This window comes from Pongo abelii, chromosome 1 (assembly GCF_028885655.2).
Source record: "Pongo abelii isolate AG06213 chromosome 1, NHGRI_mPonAbe1-v2.0_pri, whole genome shotgun sequence".
Taxonomy (NCBI): domain Eukaryota; kingdom Metazoa; phylum Chordata; class Mammalia; order Primates; family Hominidae; genus Pongo; species Pongo abelii.
This window is the reverse complement of record NC_071985.2, coordinates 5272517-5296187: the sequence shown is the minus strand read 5'-3', so window position 1 is coordinate 5296187 and position 23671 is coordinate 5272517. Positions and strand designations below refer to the sequence as shown.

The window sequence follows — 23671 nt, the reverse complement described above, 5'->3', positions numbered from 1 at the left end:
AGGCAATAAACATTGGGGTAGTCCATTACACAGCACTGGTAATTGATGTAGCTATAATGATCTACAACAACATGACACTGCCAAAATATATGAATAATATATGTAGTCTGTAGTATAAGATATTTGTATTTCAAGACCCTGCCAGAAAATAATCTTTTAAACTGTTTGAGGCCAGGCATGGTGGCTCATGCCTGTAATCCCGGCACTTTGGGAAACTGAGGCAGGCGAATCACTTGAGTTCAGGAGTTTGTGACCAGCCTGGCCAACATGGTGAAAGCTCATCTCTACTAAAAATGCAAAAATTAGCCAGGCGTGGTGGCCCATGGCTGTAGTCCCAGCTACTGAGGAGGCTGAGACAGGAGAATCGCTTCAACCCAGAAGGCAGAGGTTGCAGTGAGCCGAGATTGCGCCACTGCACTCCAGAATGGGTGATAGAGTGAGACTCTGTCTCAAATAAATAAATAAGCAAACAAACAAACAGTTTGAAAACCCAGCTTGTTTCAAAAACCTGGCTGAAAGTAATAGCTTTTTTATTTCTTAAACTATCTTCCATTATTTACTTACTTGAAAAAATATTCTAAATTCTATCCATGAATTAACTCAGACATGGAAGATAAATGCTAAATTGTAATATTGCATCTTCAAATTTTATTGACATCTATTTTAAGATGTTTAAAGAAACTGTCTTAACAATCCCACTTAGGTAAGTATATTCTTATTCTTTGCTTCATTCATTCATCCAACAGTTTTTGAGGACTTACTATGCACAAGGAAACTATGAAGTAGGATTGAGAGCAGATTAAAATGGGATCACTCCCCTAACTTTCTAGTAAGTCAACACCTGCTTAGTGTGCACTTCCACAGCACTTTATACAAATCTCGATTTTGCAGAAATAATAACAGCAGCCAACATTTATGGAACACTTACTACGTACCTGGCAAAATTCTAAGTCATTATTACATAATTTAATTCAGTTAATCCTCACAATAACCTTCATGAGGTAGATAGGTACTATTACCCCCATTTTATCAATGAGGAAACTGACTCATCTTGAAGTCTTTTTTCCCCACTAGACTCTAGACTCCATGAGGGCAAGTGTTTCTTCATCTCAGTATCTCACACATCCCAGTTTCTGGCACATATTTCGCTAGAAGTAAATAAAGAAATTAGTTTGTCCAAAAACTAGATACAAACATGCTCATTTACAAGAACAATTTTTTACTCCTCAAGAGTATAAGGCAATAACACTTTTTTGGACTAAGAAAAAATGGCTTGGGTTCAATAAATATAGTATCTCTAACTGGTAAGAAAACTTAACATAAAGTTTACCCAACAATTGATGAAAACAATTAAGACTTAAATTTTTTAAACAAGTCTAATTTGATAATTTTATTCAGCAATATGTTATGCAGAAGTCCATAAAAATCACAATGACAGGCGCCAAGATGGCCAACTAGAAACAGCTATGGCCAGAGGCTCCCACCAAGAACAAAACCGGCCAGTGAATCCTGCACCAGCAACAGAGGTATCCAGGTTCGCTCACTGGGACTGACTAAGCAGTTGGCGCGACCCATGGAGAGTGAGGAAAAGAACGGTGATGCAATGGCCCACATGGGAGCCACAATGGAGCAAGGGGAGCTCCCACCCCCAGCCAAGGGAGGCAGTGAGTAACTGTGCTACCCTACCCGGGAAACCATGTTTTTTCCACAGATCTGTGCAACCCGTGGGTCAGGTCAGGATATCCCCCTCATGAGCTGATGCCACCAGGGCCTTGGGTCCCAAGCACAGAGCTGTGCAGATGCTTGGCGGCCACTCAACTGGAGAACGCCTAAGACTACCGAATTCCCAGGGAAAGGGGCCACCGTCATCACTGCGGCTGCCTGCTGTCCAAGATGACTAAGCTCCCCAGGGAAGGGAGAGCAGCCATCACTGCAGCTGCCTGCTGCCTAAGCTGACTGAGCTCCGGAAGGGCAGCAGCCAACACTGTAGCTCCAGTTCGCCGTTTTTTCCCTGCTGGTGCCAGGGAGACTGGACGGCTTGGACCCAGGAGAAATTCCCCACAGCAAAGGACACCGGCTGTGGCAGACTGTGGCCAGACTGCCTCTTTAGGCCAGATCCTGACCCATCCTTCCTCACTGGGCAGGGCCTCCCTGCAGGAATTTTAGCAACTCCAGCAGGGGTTTAGGAATAGAACTCTGCTCTCCCTGGGACTCAGCCCCTACGGGGAGAGGCAGTCGCTGTCTCTGTGGATCAGCAGACTTAGTCTTTCCCCCTGCTGGCTCTGAGGAATCCAGGTAGTCCAGAGGAGTGCGACAATCCCCAGCACAGTGCATCCCCTCCGCCAAGGGATAGCTGGACGATTTCATCAAGCAGGTCCTGGATCTTGTGCCTCCTGACTGAGAGAGACCCCCCCGCCTCAACAGGGGTCACCAGACACCTTATATAGGAGCATTCCTGCTGGCATCAGGTCGGTGCCCCTCTGGGACAGAAATCAAAGAGGAAGGAGTAGGCAGCCATCTTTGCTGTTCTGCAGCCCCAACTGGTGACACCTCCAGGTGTGGGAGGGATCCAAGCGCATAGGGTCTGGAATGGGCCCCCAGCAAACTGCAGCAGCCCTATGGGAGAGAGGCCTGTTTTTGTTTTGTTTTGAGATGGGGTCTTGCTCTGTCACTCAGGCTGGAGTGCAGTGGCACCATCTTGGCTCACTGCAACCTCCGCCTCCCAGGTTCGAGCAATTCTCCTGCCTCAGCCTCCTGAGTAGCTGGGACTATATGCGCATGCCACCACGCCCAGCTAATTTTTTGTATTTTTTAGTAGAGACAGGGTTTCACTGTGTTAGCCAGGATGGTCTCGATCTCCTGATCTCATGATCCGCCTGCCTCGGCCTCCCAAAGTGCTGGGATTACAGGCGTGAGCCATCACACCCAGCCCTAACTGTTAAAAGAGAAACTAACAGAAAGCAACAACAGCAGCATCAACAAAAAAGTCCCCACAAAAACGCCATCTAAAGCTCAGCAGCCTCAAAGATCGAAGCTGGATAAACCCATGAAGATAAGAAAGAATCAACAAAAAAAACATCGAGAACCCAAAATCCAGACTGCCTCTTCTCCTCCAAATGATCACAACACCTCTCTAGCAAGGGCACACAACTAGATGAACGCTTAGATGAACTGACAGAAGTAGACTTCAGAAGGTGGGTAATAACAAACTTCACTGAGCTAAAGGAGCATGTTCAAACCCAATGCAAAGAAGCTATGAACCATGATAAAACATTACAGGAGCTGTTAACCAGAATAACCAGTTTAGAGAGAAACATAATGACCCAATAGAACTGAAAAACACAACACGAGAACTTCACAATGCAACCACAAGTACAAATAGCCAAAGAGACCAAGCGGAGGAAAGAATTTCAGAGCTTGAAGACTATCTTCCCAAGATTAGAGAAAAAGGAATGAAAAGGAACAAAGAAAACCTCTGAGAACTATGGGACTATGTAAGAAGACCAAATCTATGACTGATTAGGGTACCTGAAAGAGATGGGGAAAATGGAACCAAGTTGGAATATATACTTCAGGATATCATCCAGGAGAACTTCCCCAACCTAATAAGACAGGCCAACATTCAAATTCAGGAAATCCAGAGAACTCCAGTAAGATACTCCATGAGAAGATCAACCTCAAGACACACAGTCATCAGATTCTCCAAGGTCAAAAATCAAAGAAAAAATGTTAAAAGCAGCCAGAGAGAAAGGCCAGGTCACCTACAAGGGAAGCCCATCAGACAAACAGCAGACTTCTCAGCAGAAACCCTACAAGCTAAAAGAGATTGGGGACCAATATTCAACATTAAGAAAAAAATTTCCAACCCAGAATTTCATGTCCAGCCAAACTAAGCTTCATAGGCTTAGTTTGGAAAAATAAAATCCTTTTCACACAAGCAAATGCTGAGAGAATTCACCACCACCAGGCCTGCTTTGCAAGAGCTCCTAAAGGAAGACTAAATATGAAAAGGAAAAACCATTACCAGCCACTGCAAAAATACACTGAAATACAAAGACCAATGACACTACGAAACAGCTACATCAACACATCTGCAAAACCACCAGCTAACATCGTGATGACAGAATCAAATTTACAAATAACAGTATTAGCCTTAAATGTAAATGGGCCAAATGTCCCAATTAAAAGACACAGAATGGCTAGCTGCATAAACAGTCAAGACCCATCAGTGTGCTGTATTCAAGAGACCCATCTCATGGGCAAAGACACACATAAGCTCAAAACAAAGGAGTGGAGGAAAATTTACCAAGCAAATGGAAAGCAGTAAAAAGCAGAGGTTGCAATCCTAGTTTCTGACAAAACAGACTTTAAACCAACAAAGATCAAAAAAGACAAAGGACATTACATAATGTTAAAGGGATTAAATCAACAAGAAGAACTAACCATCCTAAATATATATGCACCCAATATAGGAGCATCAAGATTCATAAAACAAGTTCTTAGAGACCTAAAAAGAGACTAAGACTCCCATACAATAACAGTGGGAGACTTTTATTAACACCCCACCATCAATATTAGATAGATCATCAAGACAGAAAATTAACAAGGATATTCAGGACCTGAACTCAGCTCTGGATCAACTGGACCTGATAGATATCTATAGAACTCTCCACCCAAAGACAACAGAACATACATTCTTCTTGGTGCCACATGGCACGTACTCTAAAATCAATCACATAATTGGAAGTAAAACACTTCTAAGCAAATGCAGGAAAACTGAAATCCTAACAGTCTCTCAGACAACAGCACAATCAAATCAGAACTCAAGATTAAGAAACTCACTCAAAACCACACAACTACATGGAAATTGAATAACTTGCTCCTGAATGACTCCTGGGTAAATGATGAAATTAAAGCAGAAATCAAGAAGTTCCTTGAAATCAATGAGAACAAAGAGACAATGTACCAGAATCTCTGGGATGCAGCTAAAGCAGTGTTAAGAGGGAAATTTATAGCACTAAATGACCACATCAAAATATTAGAAAGATCTCAAGTTGACAACCTAACATCACAACTAAAAGAACTAGAGCAACAAGAGCAAACAAACCACAAAGCTAGCAGAAGACAAGAAATAACCGAGATCAGGGCAGAGCTGAAGGAGACAGAGACACTAAAAACCCTTCAAAAAAAAAAAAAAACAAATCCAGGAGCTGGTTTTTTGAAAAAATTCATAAAATAGATAGAACGCCAGCTAGATTAATAAAGAAGAAAAGAGAGAAGAATCAAATAGATTCAATAAAAAATGATAAAGGGGATATCACCACATCACCACTGACCCCACAGAAACACAAACTACCATCAGAGAATACTATAAACACCTCTATGCAAATAAACTAGAAAGTCTAGAAGAAATGGATAAATTCCTGGATACATACACCCTCCCAAGACTGAACCAGGAAGAAGTTGAATCCAGAAATAGACCAATACAGGTTCTGAAATTGAGGCAGTAATAAATGGCATACTAACCAAAAAAAGCCCAGGACCAGATGGATTTACAGCTGAATTCTACCAGAGGTACAAAGAGGAGCTAGTACCACTTCTTCTGAAACTATTCCCAACAATTGAAAAGGAAGGACTTCTCCCTAACTTATTTTATGAGGCCAGCAACAACCTGATACCAAAACCCAGGAGAGATGAAACAAAAAACAAAACTTCAGCCAATATCCCTGATGAACATTAATGCAAAAATCCTCAATAAAACGCTGGCAAAGTGAATCCAGCAGCACATCAAAAAGCTTATTCACCACGATCAAGTCAGCTTCATTCCCAGGATGCAACGCTGGTTCAACATATGCAAATTAATAAACATAATTCATTACATCAAAAGAACTAAAAACAAAACCACATGATTATCTCAAAAGACTCAGAAAAGGCCTTTAATAAAATTCAACATTCCTTAATGTTAAAAACTCTCAATAAATTAGGTATTTATGGAACATAGCTCTAAATAATACAAGCCATTTATGATAAAATCACAGCCAGTATCTTACTGAATGGGCAAAAGTTGGAAACATTCCCCTTGAAAACTGGCACAAGACAAGGATGCCCTCTCCCACTATTCCTATTTAACATAGTATTGGAAGTTCTGGCCAAGGCAATCATGCAAGAGAGAGAAATTAAGTGTATTCAAACAGGAAGAGAGGAAGTCAAACTGTCTTGTTTGCAGATGACATGACCCTGTATCTGGAAAATCCCATCATCTCAGCCTAAAAGCTTCTTAAGCTAATAAGCAACTTCAGCAAAGTCTCAGGATATAAAATCAATGTGTAAAAATCACAAGCATTCCTGTACACCAACAACAGACAAGCAGAGAGCCAAATCATGAAGGAACTCCCATTCATAATTGCTACAAAGAGAATAAAATACATAGGAATAGAGCTAATAAGGGAAGTGAAGGATCTTTTCAAGGAGAACTCAAGGAAATCAGAGAGGACACAAACAAATAGAAAAACATCCCATGCTCATGGATAAGAAGAATCAATATCGTGAAAATGGTCATACTGCCCAAAATAATTTATAGGTTCAATACTATTCCCATTGAACTACCATTGAGTTTCTTCACAGAATAAGAAAAAACTACTTTAAAATTCATATGGAACCAAAAAAGAGCCTGAATAGCCAAGACAATCCTAAGCAAAAAGAACAAAGCTGGAGGCATCACACTACCTGACTTCAAACTATACTACATGGCTACGGAAACCATAACAGCATGGTACTGGTACCGAAACAGACACATAGACCAAGGGAACAAAATAGAAATCTCAGATATAAGACCACAGGTCTACAACCATCTGATCTTTGACAAACCTGACAAAAACAAGCAATGGGGAAAGGATTCCCTATTTAACAAATGATGCTAGGAGAACTGGCTAGCCATATGCAGAAAATTGAAACTGGGCCCCTTCCTTACATCATACACAAAAATTAACTCAATACAGATTTAAAGACTTAAACATAAAACCCAAAACTATAAAAACTCTAGAAGAAAATCTAGGCGATTCCATTCAGGACATAGGCATGGGCAAAATTTTCATGATGAAAACGTCAAAACCAATTGCAACAAAAGCAAAAATTGATGAATGGGATCTAATTAAACTAAAGAGCTTCTGCACAGCAAAAGAAACTATCATCAGAGTGAACAGACAACGTACAGGGAGAAAATTTTTGCAATCTATCCACCTGACAAAGAGCTAATATTCAGAATCTACAAAGACGTTAAACAAATTTAGAAGACAAAAAAAACCTTATTCGAAAGTGGGCAAAGAACATAAACAGACACTTTTCAAAAGAAGGCATACATGCAGCCAACAAACATGAAAAAAAAAGCTCAACATCACTGATCATTCGAGAAATTCAAATCAAAATCACAAGGAGATACCATCTCACACCAGTTAGAATGGCAATTATTAAAATGTCAAGAAACAACAGATGCTAGTGAGGCTGTGGAGAAAGAGGAACACTTTTACACCATTGGTGGGAAAGCAAATTAGTTCAACCATTGTGGAAGATAGTGTGGCTATTCCTCAAAGACCTAGAACCAGAAATACCATTTGACCCAGCAATCCCATTACTGGGTATATATCCAAAGGAATATAAATCAATCTATTATAAAGATACATGCAGGTGTATGTTCATTGCAGCACTATTCCTGATAGCAAAGACATGGAATCAACCCAAATGGCCATCAATGATAGACTGAATAAAGAAAATGTGGTACATATACACCATGGAATACTATATAGCCCTAAAAAGGAACAAGATCATGTCCTTTGCAGGGGCATGGATGGAGCAGGAAGCCATTATCCTCAGCAAACTAACACAGGAACAGAAAACCAAATACCACATGTTCTCACTTCTAAGTAGGAGCTGAACAATGAGAACACATGGACACAGGGAGGGGAACAACACACACTGTGGCCTGTCAGGGATGAGGGGAGAAAGAGCATCAGGATAAATAGCTAATGCATGTTGGGCTTAATACCTAAATGATGGGTTGACAGGTGCAGCAAACCACCATGGCACACGTTTACTTATGTTACAAACCTGCATGTCCTGCACATGCATCCCAGAACTTAAAAAAAAAAAAAATCACAATGACAACTATTCAAATCTGCATCATAAAGTATTTTAAAAGGAGTCAGTGACAGAGGAATAAGAAAATGAGGGATAATAACCATTAAAATATGTGGATTTAAGACAATCCAAGTAACTAAAACACCTAATACTTCAAACTATGTAATTTGGATATTTTTGGCTGACCATTATTTGGGTTGGTAGAGGTGGAGTCATAAGCTATAAAACCTGTGACTATCCGTTTCATCGCATACTGTAACTTAAAAACAAAAATGAAAACCCTTACATAATTGACTTGTTACATTAAAAATTCACAATCCTCAGATTACCGGCTAGAAACACGAATTTGGATTCTACAAGGGGAATAAAACTAATTGAAATAATTTACCAAACATACCCCATAATTCATTATCACTTCAGGATACCAAAACTATCTTTTTTTTAAGAAGGGAGCATAGCCAGGCGCGGTGGCTCACACCTGTAAACCCAGCACTTTGGGAGGCCAAGGCGGGCGGATCACCTGAGGTCAGGAGTTCGAGGTCAGCCTAGCCAACATGGCGAAACCCATCTCTACTAAAAATACAAAAATTAGCCAGGTGTTGTGGCGGGTGCCTGTAATCCCAGGTACTTGGGAGGCTGAGGCAGGAGAATCACTTGAACCCGGGAGACAAAGGTTGCAGTGAGCCGAGATCGCACCTCTGCACTCCAGCCCGGGCGACAGAGCGAGACTTCATCTCAAAAAAAAAAAAAAAAAAAAAAAAAAAAAAGAAAGGAGCATAAACCTAGTACTCCTAGGACCAGACAATATGGCTACATTTCAGAATAACCCGCGACAAGGGTAAATTTTAGAGAATGTTGGTGTGTCAAATTTTCAATCTGACCTCTAGAAAGGCTACTGTCTCTCCTGGGTATCTGATTGAGAACTGAAGTACAAACATTAGTTATATTTGCCAAAACTTTTTGTAGCAGACTGCTGGTTGTCTAACACAACATCAATTACCAAACCCCTTTACTCTTGCCATCTCCTGCTACAGAAATTGAAAGCCAAATATTCACTTTCTAACAGCTAGGAGTGGCACATAACCTAGTTCTGGAAAAGTAAGTCTGATAGCGAGCTTCGGAGAAAGCTTTTGCATTCCTAACATAAGGGACCACAGTGTGGCTGACGCCAGCCATCTCCCATTTGACTGCCTTCAACAGAGATGTAATGCCCATTACCACAGCCATCTTGAAACCTTGAAGCAACAAGTATATGAAAAGCAAACAAGGTAACGGTGATGGACCAGAGATAGCTTCAATCTTTGATGATTCTATCCTGATCTGCTAACTATAACCGCCCACCTATACCCTTCAGTGGAAAAAAAGAAAATGTCCTTTTTTGTTGTTACTGTTCGCTAGGTTTTCTGTTATTTTCAGCAGAATGCCAACCTTACTAAGCATGCAAAGACTATGATGTACAATTCCTTTAATTTAAAAAAGTTCTAGTAATTGTACAAATAAAAAGCAAACATTCTAATGCCAAATAAGTGTGACAAATTAAACCCGGGACAAATTAAATTAAATGTTAGGAAGTCCTAAATAACTTCTCTTAATAATTTTTTATATAAATTAATAAAATACATGCATTTTAGAAATTTTACAAAATACAAAATAATATAAGGAAGGAAAAAACTCAATACCCAGAAATAACCACTTATAATATTTTGGTATATTTCCATCCAATTCATTTTTATACATATATCAACATATAAAAGTATGCTTTTATCTTTATAAACTGGAATCCTGTAGGATGTTTTATTAACTAATACAGGTAGAAAGTGATAACTCAGTAGTACATAAAAGCATGTAAGACTCAAAAATAAAAGTATCTCTTCCACCATTCCCATACACACAGGACCACATATACACAAGCCCTCATTCTCCATTCCACTTCTCAAAAACAGCCACTTTTAATACTTTTGGCATTGTGGATGTTTCTTGATTTATCACCTATTAACCACATCAACTGACTTCTTACTATAAAGATTGAGAAATTAAGATACCCTCTGCCCTTTCTTCCCAATTTTTGTTACTTTCATTTTCATTTTTAACTTTTCTACTGGTTTGTATTCTACATTAAAAAAAATACACTTAAGCCTCTATTTCTTGACCCAGGAATTTTAGATGGAAATGTCTTAGCTCCTAACTGTGTAAGATAAGGAAATTAGTGTTCTTATACAGCAAGCATTTTTAATCATAAAGTTTAACCAAAGAATTAAAATATGACTATTTGGCCTTACCCAATCCTGAGTGAGAGGAAAAAAATGTATGTATGTACTTGTTGCTTTAGTACTATTTCATTTAAGAAAAAGTGTTGAAAAATATAGAAGCAGTATCATAATGAAGACCAAATCTAGAAAACAACTATTAGAACTTGGAAATCCTATAATGAATTTTTGTAATTACTACAGACAAACATGAGTTTTTAAATTATGAAAGATGAAGCCTGAGGAAGAGAGTACAACATGAAGGTCAGTTGACAGGAAAGGAATACTGATCAACTCCTCTTTTACAGTGGTCTTCTCCAAAGAGAAATATCATAATGAAAACGTTGATATTGATAGTTAGCAAGTAGATTATCACTTTGAGTTCCGGTCAGCATCAGTGATTTTTGATCAATGTAAAAGCATTTGAATAATTTTTTAAAAACAACAACAACAACAACAACCAAAAAAAAAACTTAAAAGGGCAAGTATCCTGACTGTCTATATAGAAGTAAACAATGGGTGAGTTAAATACTAAATATTAGTAAAGTTGATGTCAAACTAGTAATATTCTACAGATTAGTTATTTACTATTTAATATGTCCCATGCAGTCTGATAAGAGCTAATCACACATTATGAGCTTGGATTCTTACACCCATATAAAGTAGCCACTTTTATCATCTCCATTTTACAGATGAGAAATTTAAGACAGATTAAGGATTTTGCCCACAGACACTAACAAATGGCAAAGCCAGGATTTGGAATTCAGTCCCATCCTCTTAACCATTACGCTCAAATGACATATATAGGTACAGCTGACCCTTAATAACATGGGTTTAACTGAATGACTCCACTTGTACCTGGATTTGTTCCTTCTGCCTCAGCCACTCCTGAGATAGCAATACCAACCCTTTCTCTTCCTCTTCAGCCTACTTGACTTGAAGACATCAAGGATGAAGACCTTTATGATGATCCACTTCCCCTTGATGAAAAATAAATACATTTTCTTAATAACATTTTTTCTTACTTCATTGTAAAAATACAGTACATTATATATAAAATGTGTGTTAATAGACTGTTTATGTTATCAGCGAGGCTTCCAGTCAACAGCAAGCTATTAATAGTTAAGTTGTAAGGGAGTCAAAAGTGATATGCGCATTTTTGACTGTGCAGGTGGTCTGTGCCCCTAACTCCTGTGTTGTTTCAAGCATCAGATGTACTTTGAAATTGCAGATGGACAAGAAGTAAGAATAGATTCACTAAGAGCAGGTTAAGTCAAACTAGTCACTTTTTTCTTTTTTGAGTTCCAGGTTCCCATGGCATGGATAAATCTCCAAGACATAGTAAGTGATTACGGTATCATTTATGTAATGTGAGGCAAAACAGAAAGATGCAATGTTTACACAGAATAAAGTGTAAAAGTCTCATTTTCTTAATTATCCCCCTTCCTGTCCCTGCCGAATCTCTTGACAAGGGCTAATACTACCTATAATTTGGCATTTTCTTCTAGTTCTTAAGTACTTCTTAAAAATTTTAGCTTTATTTTGGCATGACATACTTGGCAGTGGTTATTTCTGAGAAAGAATATGGAAGAAAGGAATCACACCATACCCTATATATTTACTGCTTGGCTCTTTTAAAGGAGAATATATTACTTAGATAATACAAAATGTTTTCATCATAATGATGCTCAAAGGAAAAAGGTGAACAGTTTATAAGTATGACCTCAATGGTCTCCTTGAATGGGAAAAGTCTGACATATTAAACTACTTAACAACTAAAAAATTTTACAAGGCAAAAATATACCGTAACATTAAAAGGTATATTCAAACTAGAAAAATATTCACAACAAAAAAGATTAATCAAATAAAAGTATTCTCAATACACAAAAAGCTCTTACCAATAAATAAGAACATAAAATTTATACCTGTTTAAGGATAGGCCTCATATTTAAAACTTAACTAAGAACAAGAATAATAATTCATTTAAGCAACGTTAAACCTCAGTAACAAAGAAATGTAAAATAAAACAGCAATAAAATGGCAAAAACTAGAAAGAATAACACCCAGCAATGGCTACGGTATAAGAAAGTAGAAACCTTCACGTATTAGCGCTAGGAACGTAAACTGGTAACATCTGGACAATAAACTGACTTTGTAAATGATTTATATAATCAAAACATAATAAAAGTTTCCTTAAAGAGTGAAACTGAGAAAAAGTGGCTGCAGCCTTTAATTGCACTGAAGGCCACTACAGTGACAGACTATGAAAAGAGGCTAACAGTCTCACTGTGCTTTTTCCCTGCACCGATCACATCTGCAATAACACATTCACTTCTGGGCACTACGTTGTAAGAGAAGCATTGACAAACTGAGCTATTTCCACAGTAAGACACCAATACAGTCAGCCCTCCATATCTGTGGGTTCCCCATCTGTGGATTCAACCAACCACAGATCAAAAATATTCAGGAAAAAGAAATCATCTGTACTGAACAGACTTTTTTTCTTGTCATTATTCCCTAAACAGGACAGTGTAACAACCACTTACATAGAATCTTTACATAGCATTTGCAGTGGATTAGGTATTGTAAGTAATTTAAAGATGATTTAAAGCATACAGGAGGGTGTGTGCAGGTTGTATGCAAATACTACACCATTTTATGTAAGGGATTTGAGCATCGGCAGATTTTGGTATCTCCAGGAAGTCCTGGAACCAACCCCCCATGGATACTGGGGGACAACTGTACCATGTATGAGAGGGCTGCAAACCCTGTCTTATAATAATTATAAACATAATAAAGAATTGAGAGCACTTTGCTCAGAAAGAGGGATTTTCGGGAAGACAGGATAGCAATCTCGAAAAATCCGAGGGCCTATAAACTGGAAAACAGAACTTGTTTTATATTGCTCAGGAGGGCAAACAAAGACCACCAGTGCTCAGAGCTGTTAAATAATGAAACAGATAATAGTGCAACTTTAGTTGCCCACAATATCTAAGATAAGTGATCCATTAGAAACACAGTAGAAAAGATTCTTCTTATAGGCTTAGAAAGTTAGGTTTCATGAAATCAGAGGTACTTTACAGTTCTAAGAGTAAAGCAAAAATTACCCTTAAAATATGCATTAATCTTCCAAACCATAAACACTACAATATTCCCAATCTTTTATTCTACTTACCTAATTTAGACACCTTATTTACTAGTCCATTCTGGGACAATCAGGGTACAACCCACTATCTTTGTCAGGAATAACCATTCAGTCAAATCTACCAATTCCTACCTATCCTAGCAAAACAGTCAGTTCTGTTTTGCTACACAAAAACCTGACAGATATATAACATGGTTCTAGAATTCCAGTGCTGCCCTTACCGAAACCCTCTCCTGAACACTAGACTGCTTTCATAACTGTGATCTAGTCTGTTTCCTACCTTGCCTCAGCTGTCCCAGTTCTAGTTCCTTGCCCTAATATCTGTGACATACTGTTATCTGAACTTCTAGAATCATTATTTTCTTCCCCATTTTTGTATCACATACTGATTAAAAGACTACTGTGCTCAAAATAATGGTGAACTGTATTTCAGAAGGAAAATTAAAAACTGTACAAAATATAAAGTTGTATTGGACACAGTGCTGTCGAGGAGGTTACAGTGGAAAGGAGAAATAACAGATCTATGTAATAACAAGACAATAGAAAGTCATAAGGAGGCCAAGATAGGAAACTGTTGCAATATTATACAGACAAAAGAAATCATTCTAATTTTGTAAGACCATGATCTGGGTAAATAACTTAGCTTTGAAGGACACAGGAGATTTGTCACTTAAAAAGACAGAGGGGAAAAAACATGCCAAGCAGAAAAACTAGCATAACCAAAAACACAGAAAATTGGTGGTAGGTGCATGGCTATCACACACAAAAAGGTAATGTGATTGATTATAAAATGCGAACACAGACTAAAGAAAGTTTCTCTATGTCAAAGGATATAGAAACTATGGAAACAGTTACTCAAAGAGAGAAAACACAAGTTCAAGAGGTGCAGCTTCTCTGCATTCTCCACTGGGAAATAGAGCAGTGAATAATATTACTCAAACAGTGTGAGGATTCCACAAGGTGGAAGATACTCCCCCTTTTCCATACTCAGAGGATTTTAAATCTTTCCACCCAAAACTTCTGAGCCCCTCCCCAACAAGATACAAAATATTTTTTGAAGAAATTCAATCTATTCCTAAACGTCAAGAAAGAAACAAAATGTGAAGTATCTAAGATCAGCAAAAAAGAAATCTCAGGTACTAGTCCTGGCTCTATACCTAACTTGAAATATGGCCTCAGTTTTGAAGTCTGTCAGATGAATGGATATAAGACTAGAGAGGCCACCAACAGTGGCTCCTGCCTGTAATCCCAACATTTTGGGAGGCCGAGGCATGAGGACTCTTGAAGGCCAGGAGTTGGAGACCAGCCTGAGCAACATAAAAAGACTCATCTCTAAAATTAAAAAAAAAAAAAAAAGACTAGATAGCTTTTAAAGTCACTTCTAGCTTGAAATTCTACATATGAGCTTAAGAAAAAGCTATCTTTCTAGATAAGTGATTCAACCTCAGTTGATTTAAACTATTAGTTTCATACGCCTCATAACTTGTAGTACTCATAATTTCTGATAAATTTTTATAAACTGCACTCCTACTTCTCATAAACTTCTCCTCATAATTTAAGCATTAAATTGGAATACAGCAGTATGTGAATCATGAAGCTTAAATAAATTTGTGTATCTATACATTAAAACACATACCTAGCAAAATTTCACTTCCAGTAGTAGTATAGTAACTTGTATCAGACTAACCTTCCTATATATAAAATTATAAACTCTGTATAAAATATAAAGAACGACAATTTGAAGGCAATAGAAAAGCTGCAAAAGCAGGCAAAAATTGAAGGAAACTGACTGTAAAGAAGGGAGCTACAAATGAGATTCGCACTGATGCGGCTTTTTACTCAAGGCGCTCTCCCATTCCTTGTAACTAGAGTGGAATGGCGAGAACTCAGAAAGTCTTACTAGTTTGAAGGGACAGAGTTCAGAGCTGCCAAAATAGCTGGAAAGTGAGAGGAAGATCTCAGTACAGCACGTTACTGTACTGAATACTGTAGGCAGCTGACACATAATGTTAAGGATTAGTGTATCTAAACATATCTAAACATAGAAAAGGTACAGTAAAAATATGGTATTATAATCTTATGGGACCACCATCATTAGCAATCTGTTATGGACCAAAACATCATTATATGGCTATATTAGTCCATTTTCATACTGCTATAAAGAACTGCCCGAGGCCGGACGCAGTGGCTCACACCTGTAAACCCAGCACTTTGGGAGGCTGAGATGGGTGGATCACCTAAGGTCAGGAGTTCAAGACCAGCCTGGCCAACACGGTGAAACCCCGTCGCTAATGAAAATACAAAAATTAGCCAGGCACAGTGGCACACACCTGTAGTCCCAGCTACGGGAGGCTGAGGCAGGAGAATTGTTTGAACCTGAAAGGCGGAGGCTGCAGTGAGCCAAGATCACACCACTGCATTTCAGCCTGGGTGACAGAGCAAGACTCCATATCAAAAAACAAACAAAAAAAAAACCTGCCAGAGACTGGGTAATTAACAAAGGAAAGAAGTTTAATTGACTTATAGTTCAGCATGGCTAGGGAGGCTTCAGGAAACTTACAATCATGGCATAAGGTGAGGGGAAGAAGGCACCTTCTTCACAGGGCGGCAGGAAGGCCGGGTTAAAGGGGAAGAACCCCTTATGAAACCATCAGATCTCATGAGAACTCGGTAACACGAGAACAGCATGGGGGAAACTGCCCCCATGATTCAATTACCTCCGCCTGGTCTCTCCCTTGACCCGTAGCGATTACAATTTTTAAGATGAGATTTGGGTGGGGACACAAAGCCTAACCATATAAATGGCAATATAAGGAAACAGCAAGTCAAAATAACAACAGGTGACTTTTCATCAGAAACAATGGCAGCCAGAAGAAAATGAAATGACATATTTAAAATGATGAAAAAAAACCACAATTATCAAATTAGAATCCTATATACAATTTAAAAAATCCTTCAAAAATGAAGATGAGCCATGCCACAGTGGCTCACACATGCAATCCTAGCACTTTGAGAGGAAAAGGTGGGAGGATCGCTTGAGGTCAGGAGTTTGAGACCAGCCTGGACAACATACTGAGACTCCAGCTCTATAAAAAAAAATTTACAAAATTAGCCGGGCACATATACGATTTTTAAAACTGTATACAGGATTCTAATTTGATAGTTTGGATTCTAATTTGAGCCACTGTGGCTGGGCTCATCTTCATTTTTGAAGGATTTTTTAAATTGTATAGGATTCTAATTCGATAGCTGGTCGGAATGTAAATTAGTTCAGCTGCTGTGGAAAGCAGTTCAGCAATTTCTCAATGAACTTAAAAGAGAACTACCATTCAACCCAGCAATTCCATTATTGAAAATATGACCAAAGGAATATAAATCATACATATATCATAAAGACACATGTACACATATGTTCATCACAGCACTACTGACAACAGAAAAGACACAGAATCAACCTAAATGCCCAACAACAGCAGACGAAAATGTGGTACATACACACCATGGAATATTATGCAGCCATAAAAAAGAATGAGATCATGTCCTTTGCAGCAACATGGATGGAGCTGGAGGGTATTACGTAAGTAAACTAATGAAGGAGTAGAAAACCAAATATTACATGTTCTCACTTGTAAATGGGAGGTAAACACTGAGTACACATGGACAATGTATACTCAATGTTTCAAGTACACACTGAGGGTGTACTTTGTGTACACATTGAGTACACATTTGAGTACACACTACTTTAGAGAGTATACACCGAGAGTGTATTTTGAGGGTGGAGGGTGGGAGAAACGTGAGGATCTTAAAACTACCTATAGGGTACTATGCTTATTACCCAGATGACAAAACAGTGTGTATACCAAACCCCCTCAACACGCAATTTACCCATATAACATCTAACCAATAATGTATTCTGGAAACTAAAAGTTTAAAAAAAATGCTAAGGAAAAGTTCTTCAGGTGAAAAAAAATATCAGACAGAAAATGAAATCTATACGAAAAAAATTTTTTAACTGTAAACAGGTATATTAGTGTAAAAGACCATATTTTCCTGCTCTTTTTCAAAAGACGTATGAATAAAGCAAAAAATATATAACATTATAACAGAGTTTATAACATGGTGATATACTATACAGGAGAACAACAGCACAAGGCACTCTCAGAAGTGGGTGCAAAAATAAATATAGTATTGCAAGAGTCTTATATTTTATATGGAGTAGTAAAATACTAACCCTATATAGACTGTAATAAATTAAGAATGAATATTGTAATCTCAAGAATAGAGTTTCTCAACCTCAGCACTACTAACATTTTGAACTGGAAAATTTTTTGTCATGGGATACTGTTCCATCCATTATAGAACATTCAGCAGCATATCTGGCCTCTACCCACTACATGCCAACAGCAATCCCATCCCCACATCATTTCAAACATGTCTCCAGACATTGCCAAATGTCCTCTGGGGACCAAAATCACCCTGGTTGTACTTTAGAGAGTATACACTGAGGATGTATTTTGAGGGTGGAGAGTGGCAGAAAAGTGAGGATCTTAAAACTACCTGTAGGGTACTATGCTTATTACCTGAATGATGAAATAATCTGTATACCAAACCCCTACAACATGTTATTTACCCATATAACAAACCTGTACATGTATTCTGTATTCCGCTACCTTGGAACGATACCTAAAAAAGCAATGCAAGCTAAAATGACAACAGAACTGTTTATCAAAGGTTTTTCCTTGGCTCACCTAAGGAGCCTCTTTAGAAAACTCCCTCTAAATCACTTCGGTCCCCACCAAGAAATTTTAATACCACAGATATATCTGTTTATATAATGGGATTGGAGAGCCACAAACAATTGTAATATAAAAGGATATTCTGTACCCTTTTCCAAGAACCTATGATTGCCCTGTAGGAGAATTACCACTCCTGTTGAGAATGCATACTGTTAGTGGAATATACTGAAAAAAATTCAATTAACTCAAAAGAAGATAAGAAAGTATGAAGAGAGGAATTTTTTTTAAAAAAATAACAATATGCCTAAGTTCAACCACACTAACAATAACATTAACTATAAATTTTTAAATTGCTTTAAAATAAGACACATAAATAACAAGCCAATAGGAGAGATAAAATAGGATATTGAAGAGATACTAAATCCTAACAAAGGCAAAAAAATAGGAAAAAGATACAAAGAACACATGACACAAACAGAAAACTCAATCATATCAATAATTACATTAAATATGACTGGCCTAAAAACTCCCATTTAAAAGGTAAAGATTGTCAAATTAGATTTTTTAAAAAAGACAAGACCCAAACATATGCTGTCTACGAGAGAAACAGTTTAAATACAAAACAAAGACTAAATATAATAGGACATTTGAAAAGATACAAGATGCAAACACTAATCATAAAAAATCAGGAGTTACTATATTAATATCACACAAACTGAATTCCAAAATAAAGAGTATCACTTAAGAAAATGGTGAACATTTCATAAGGATAAAAGAAGCAATACATCAAGAAGATATAACAACAATAAAGGCTCTAATAATAGAGCTTCAAAATATATAAAATTAAAAAGGTAGGACTAAAGAGAGAAACAGATAAATTCACAATCATAGTTGGAGACTATAACACTGAGTCACAGAACTAGAGGAAAAAAAAAACAGTCAGTAAAGACACAGAAGACTATGACCCATTACCAATCATCTTGACTAGATATTTATAACACTATACCCCCAAAAAATAAAATAAAGACAGACCAAATGATAGACCACATAATGGATCATTTAAAAAATCATTAAAAAGTTGGCCGGGTGCAGTGGCTCACGCCTGTAATCCCAGCACTTTGGAAGGCCAAGGTGGGTGGATCACCTGAGGTCAGGAGTTCAAGACCAGCCTGACCAAAATGGAGAAACCCTGTCTCTACTAAAAGTAGAAAATTAGCCGGGCATGGTGGCACATGACTGTAAATCCCAGCTACTCAGGAGGCTGAGGCAGGAGAATTGGCTTGAATCCAGGAGGCAGAGGTTGCAGTGAGCTGAGATTGCGCCACTGCACTCCAGCTTGGTGACAGAGCGAGACTCCATCTCAAAAAAAAAAAAAAAAAAGGTTTCATAAAATGAATAAACTCCTAGCAAGATTATCAAAGGAAAAGAGAGCAAGTACATAATTTACCAATATCAGGATTTAATAAGGAGATATCGCTAAGATCTTACAGACATTCAAAAGATGAGGGAGCCTGTAATCCCAGCACTCGGGGAGGCCAAGGTGGGAGGATCACTTGTGCCCGGGACGTCAAGGTCAGCCTGGGCAATGGAGCAAATCTTGGCTCTACTAAAAAAATAAAAATAAGGATAAGGGAATATTAAAAACTTTATACCCAGTAACTTAGACGAACATCTTGGATGAAAAGGAAATCCTTAAAAAATACAATTTACCAAAAATGACACAAGAGGAAATAGAAAATATGGATAGCCTTGTATCTAAAGAAATCTCATTTATTATCAAAAATCTTCCCACAAAGAAAGCTCCAACCCACATGGCTTCACTGATACATTTTGTCAAACACTGAAGAAAAAATACAATCCACCTTATGAGAAACAAGTGCTTCCCAACCTATTTTATGAATCCAGTATAACCATTATATCAAAACTGAAAAGAAATTTACAGATCAATACTCTTGTAAATGCAAAAAAACCCTTAGCAAAATATCAGTAAGTCCAAATTGGTAATATATTTTTTTAAATACATCATGACCAAATGGAATTTATTCCAGCAATGAAAGTAATTCACCATATTAAGAGAATAAAAGGAAAAAATCAAATGACCATTTCAATAGAAGCAGTAAAATCTTTACAAAAAACTGACCACCCACTCATGATAAAAACTCTCTGAACTAGAAATAGTAGGGAATTTTTTCAACCTGATAAAGGGCAGCAAGAGAAAAGGAACAGCTAATGTAATACTTAAGTGGTAAAATAAATGCTTTCCCAATAAGATGAGCAATAAAGCAAAATATCCACTCTTACCACTTTTATTCAACAATGTACTGGAGGTCCTATCCAGTGAAATATGATCAGAAAAAGAAATTAGAGGCATAAAGATTGGAAAGGAAAAAGTAGAACTGTGGATGTTTGCAGATAACTTGACCATCTATGTAGAAAATCTTTAAACTAACATTAATAAGTGAATTTCATTAAGACTTCAACTTACAAAATCAATACATAAAACTTGATTGTTGATTGAGAAGGAGCAAGTGTGTGTGTAACAGCAACTTTACAATTCTATAAATAACTCTAAAATGTATATGAAAGCTTATTTGATGGTTTGCTCCATGTGGTTCTATTGGTTGAAACTTTCAAAAATAATATATTGAAACTCTAAGAAAAGCTAATTTCACAGTATTGTAAATACATTAGTTAAATCTCAGAGTTTCAATACCATTAGAAAATAAATTTAATTTTCTTATGTTTACTCTCCATGTATAACCTCAACAGTCAAAGTGAACTTCTCCAATGTACCATGTGGTTTACACAGTCACTACCACAGCTCTTTACTCTCTATGGAAAAAGCTTACTGCTGGGTAGTAAACAGGAAATCATACTGTCATTTTCTTTCTCCTAATCATTTTATAACTTATTTCTAAAGTCATTTTGTGAATAAAAAATGAACAAAAAAAAACACATGCATGCACAAAATAAAGGAGAAGAAAAGGCCCCTGGACTTAGATAAACACTCAAAAATGTAAATTGTTGTCTGTAACAACTTGTTAAATTTGACTAGGTAACAACAATCACATCTTACAGCATAACCAAGTTCACAATCTTTATGTTGCTAAAGTATATTTTGCTCAGCAGAACTAAGCTATCTTGTGAGACAACTCATAGACACAAAATCTTTACCCTGGAATTACCACATACCAACACTGTAGTTCATCTAAATAAACCATTTCATGGAATATAAGAAAAATATTATTCAAAGGATAATGTCAGTACAAGGAAAACTAAGGGAAAAAGTTATGTGAAAGCCAAAACTGGTTACACATAGAGAATAAAACATGAAAGTTCAATTTGTTAGATACTAATACAAAAAGTAGAATAAAGTAACACGAGCATGCAGCATTTTCATCAAAATGCTTTTAATGATAAAAATCACCTCTTAGAGTTATGACAATCTCAAAACAGTAACATTATGAATTGACTAGTTACACATTATATTTTAACTTATTATCAAGGAACTAGCTTTCCACATTTATAAAAGACTACTTAGGTTTTTATGAAATTTTATTAAGCAAATGAAAGTTAATAAATTATAATAAGCCCTTAATACTATTGCAATTTATTTAATTCTATAATTTAGACCTTTTAAACTGGCTAAATTTCCTACTTTATTAATACACTAAGTACCTTCATAGTAAATATTACCACTACCTACAAGGGAAAAAATTAAGAGAAGTGCTGAAATCGAATTTAGAGATTTAGAGTCACCCAGAACATACCTACAGGCTCATCTTTGAGTAAGATAATTTCATAAGTATTTAATATATACATAGATGCCTCCTATGCTGATATGCAACCAAGTTGTAAGGAGCTGTCCTGGATCCATCAAGGAGGAAAACGCAGACAATACTTTATTTGATGTTTGCTCCATGATGTTTCTTTTATTGCCATTTCTAACACCAACAATACTATGGTAATGTGTTAATTAATACTTATCATTTTCAACTGTCCAGAAAAGTGTAAAAAATAGGATTTCACTATTAATATATCACTAATAACCAAGGTTAGGAAAGCATTTACCCTACATAATAATGAATATTTATCTTTCAGCCCTTTTTTTATTTTCCAAGAAGATATTTACTGAAAAGCAACTTATTCACATTAAAAACACAAATCAGATTATATCTGGAGATAACAAGAATTGATGCATATAGTCTTAAGAAAAAAGACTAATATTCAAAGTAATAACTATATTATAACTTTATTATATCAATTTTTTGTTGTTGTTGTTGATGAGACAGAGTCTTGCTCTGTCACCCAGGCTGGAGTGCAGTGGCGCAATCTCGGCTCACTGCAAGCTCTGCCTCGCGGGTTCATGCCATTCTCCTGCCTCAGCCTCCCGAGTAGCTGGGACTACAGGCGCCCGCCACCACGCCCAGCTAATTTTTCTGTATTTTAGTAGAGACGGGGTTTCACCATGTTAGCCAGGATGGTCTCGATCTCCTGACCTGGTGATCTGCCCGCCTCAGCCTCCCAAAGTGCAGGGATTACAGGCATGAGCCACCGTGCCTGGCCTATATCAGTATCTTTTATTGAGCACATAATTTTAAAACACTCTATGCACATTATCTCATAATGCTTACAACCACACTGTGAGGTAAAGAAGACAGATTTTATCATATTTATTTTCAAATGAGTACACCAAAGTTCAGGTGATAATATTCTGCCCAGGATAAATTGGCAGTAACTAATAATGCTATTCTGGGAGAAATTCTTTGAACCAAAATTCAGCCAAATTACAATTAACTATATAGGCAAATTTCGTTGACTAAAATAAAAAATTATTGCTAAAATAATACTGAAAATCTCTAAAGGAATAAATTAAAAATAGTAGAGGAAAAACATGTCAAATTTAGTTTCCCCTAGTATTTCAATGAATGCTTTCAAGGGTACAATTAATTACTACCATCACAAATCCTCATTCAGTGAATCTGACTTGTTATAAATACAGGGAAAAATAAAAAATAGAGGGTACTACTAGTAAATCTAGTACTTTTCATAAATGTACAGGCAGAGATTACCAGACATCTGAAGAAAACACCACCCAAAAAAGAACTATAACAAATTGAAAGAGTTATTCAAAGAGGAGAAAAAAATGTGAAATCTATGTAGTGTCCCAGTATTAAAGCTTACATCTATAAAAGTAGGTGACTATGACTAGAAAAAGTTCCCAGAAATATAAAGTAACAGCTGAAATAAACAAATCAGTAAAGGGCTGGAAGAAAAAGTCAAGGAAATCTCCCACTTAAAAAAAGAGAGAGAAGGAAAAGACATGGAAAATGAAAGAAAAATTATACCGAAGCTCCAGAAAAATAAATAAATACAGAGAAGATACAAGGAAAGAAGTAATCAAAGAATTA

The 23671-nt window shown here is 37.0% G+C and overlaps 1 protein-coding gene across 5 annotated transcripts in view; it reads right to left on the bottom strand.

The window, feature by feature from the left end:
* Positions 1 to 23671, bottom strand: part of AKT3 (AKT serine/threonine kinase 3) — a 359588-nt gene that overhangs the window by 317648 nt on the left and 18269 nt on the right. Inside the window, exon 1 of one of the 5 annotated variants that reach the window (XM_054550231.2) lies at positions 11238 to 11356. The exons of the other annotated variants lie outside the window; for them this stretch is intronic. The gene's annotated coding sequence lies outside the window, so the exon portion shown is untranslated. Of the gene's footprint in view, positions 1 to 11237; positions 11357 to 23671 lie in introns of those variants that run through there. 5 annotated transcript variants of the gene reach the window in all.